Source organism: Sinocyclocheilus anshuiensis, unplaced genomic scaffold (assembly GCF_001515605.1).
Source record: "Sinocyclocheilus anshuiensis isolate Anshui unplaced genomic scaffold, SAMN03320099.WGS_v1.1 scaffold801, whole genome shotgun sequence".
NCBI classification, from domain to species: domain Eukaryota; kingdom Metazoa; phylum Chordata; class Actinopteri; order Cypriniformes; family Cyprinidae; genus Sinocyclocheilus; species Sinocyclocheilus anshuiensis.
This window is the reverse complement of record NW_015536541.1, coordinates 230,133-232,436: the sequence shown is the minus strand read 5'-3', so window position 1 is coordinate 232,436 and position 2,304 is coordinate 230,133. Positions and strand designations below refer to the sequence as shown.

Genomic DNA, 2,304 nt, shown 5'->3' with positions numbered 1-2,304 from the left:
TACCGATATAAACTTCATATATTTTATATGTATAATTAGCAGAATAACTGCAACATAAAGTGGAGATAAGTTCAGAAAGCATGAAGCTTGCGGTGTCAGAATGCCAGTCTGTCATTCAAGTCTGAATTAAGGCGCAACCCATTGCAACGTGTTATGACAACGATGTCTCAGATAGTCTGACGGCAGATAAAAGTTAACAATAAATTAATGAGTGATCGTTACAAAAGTGTGCATCAAATAAACTGAACACAGAAGCTGAAACGTGTGACGTGCAAGAACAAACCTCACTCTTTCTCGCATGCCACACCCGCATTTTGAGTGTGTTCTTTTTCTTTTAATGGCAGTTGGCAAACACACTTAAAGGCACATACTGCCACCAACTGCACAACACCGGCATGACAGCTGAAGTAAAATAAGTAAAATAAGTTAAAAAAAAATAAATAAATGCTTGATCGGCCCCGATCCCGATCAGCTCAGGACATCCCTTATCAGTAACATAATTAAATAATGGATTAATTTATTATTGATTGAGCTGAAAGAGTGCAGACTGCAGAGTGATACGAGTTGCCTGGGACAACTAAGTTATACAGATTAGTGGTCATAATACAAAAATGTACTGAAATGAAGTACTCCAGAGAGCCATGTAATAATTTTTTTTTTTAAAGCACCGTATCTGTAGTACAATTTAGAAAAAGCAAAAATTAAATGCAAATGTCCATTCCAGCTCATCTGTAGATGACATGAAGCAGAAGCATCAGATGTCGTCAGCTGCTGTTATTTGCATTAGCCAATGTTTCACATACAACATCCAGTGCTTATTGTGTCTCGCCATGATTCTTTCTACTTTTTTCCATTAAATGTTCTACATTCATTGGCACACACCAACAGATTTTAATTATGGAAATCATTTTTGGCTTCATGTAAAAGTCAGCACTGAATGAGGATCAGAAGAGAGGTGGAGAGGTGGCAGTACACAAAAAAAACAAAAAAACAAAACTCAAATGTAGGTCAAACGGTGTGATTCATCAGGATGGATTTGTGTCAAAAATAACACCACAGATAGATGAATGAGATCAAAACCTACTACCATTTAAAACTTATATTCCCCCATATCACACAAGACTCATTGTAGGCCTGTGTGGAGAAGATATTTACACATACTTTATGGTGCCAATTTTGAATCCAGTCCTAGTAGCCAAATATCTTTTTACTACACCGCAGCAAAATCCATCAGACAAGTCATGACAAGGAAATGGGTCAAACCCTTACTGTAAAAAGAGAGGAAAAAAAGATCTTTATATTCTCTTCCCAAAAAGGCTCATTGAACTCAAACAAAATAGCACCTCAAACAAACAGCGGGTTGAATTTTTTCCCTTCTTCAGTTTAAAATATTGGCTCTTTCTGATGTTACATAACAGCCCTCCAAGTCTCAAGTGATGCTGAGTGCGTTAAATGACCACAAACAAAGAACAGAGTGACTATGGGGGGAAATAAATGTCCATTTTTAGAGATTTCCGGACCGCTGTTGGGAAGCGGCCCAAAACAAGGAGGCCGTGTGGTCCACAAGCATATCAGAGCTACTGCTGCTCTTCCATTGGACAGGAGGCTTATGGGAACTCAGTGGGAGAAAATCATCTCACATTTAGCTCTTATTTATGAGAGCACTTACAGGGAAGCACAGCAGCAGGGATTGAGCAGACACATATGAGCTGATGCTGATGACAAAGGCAGAACTAGGAAACTGGTTCTATTCATCAAAAAATCCTGAAAAATGTATTCCCGTTTTGACATTAATAATAATAATAATAATAATAATTTGTAACATTTCTTGAGCAGCAAATCAGCATAGTACAATGATTTCTGAAAGATTATTTGACATTGAAGACTGGAGTAATGATGCTGAAAATGCACCTTTGCCATCACAGGAAAAACACATTAAAACTAAAAAGAGTTTTCTACACAAAACAGAGAAGTTATTTTAATTTGAAATAATAATTCAAATATTTGATTAGGGCTGCACGATAAATCGCATGCGATATTTAATGCGCATCTTGTCAGAAAGCCGGTTCTTTAATCAGCGGTAAATCTCCATCACCTGCGGGCTTTCACATTGAGCAGCATTAACTACACAGAGCCGTTGTTCACTGACGAGCTGCGCAAAAAATCGCGCGAATATGAACGTGGTTTTGCGCAGCTCGTCAGTGAACAATGGCTCTGTGTAGTTAATGCTGCTCCATGTGAAAGTACGCACGTGATGGAGATTTACCGCTGATTACAGAACCGGCTTTACTGATAAGATGCGCG

The 2,304-nt window shown here is 38.2% G+C and overlaps 1 protein-coding gene across 4 annotated transcripts in view; it reads right to left on the bottom strand.

Moving 5' to 3' along the window:
- Nucleotides 1-2,304, bottom strand: part of LOC107697261 (SUN domain-containing ossification factor-like) — a 58,954-nt gene that overhangs the window by 38,966 nt on the left and 17,684 nt on the right. The gene's annotated exons all lie outside the window — the stretch shown is intronic.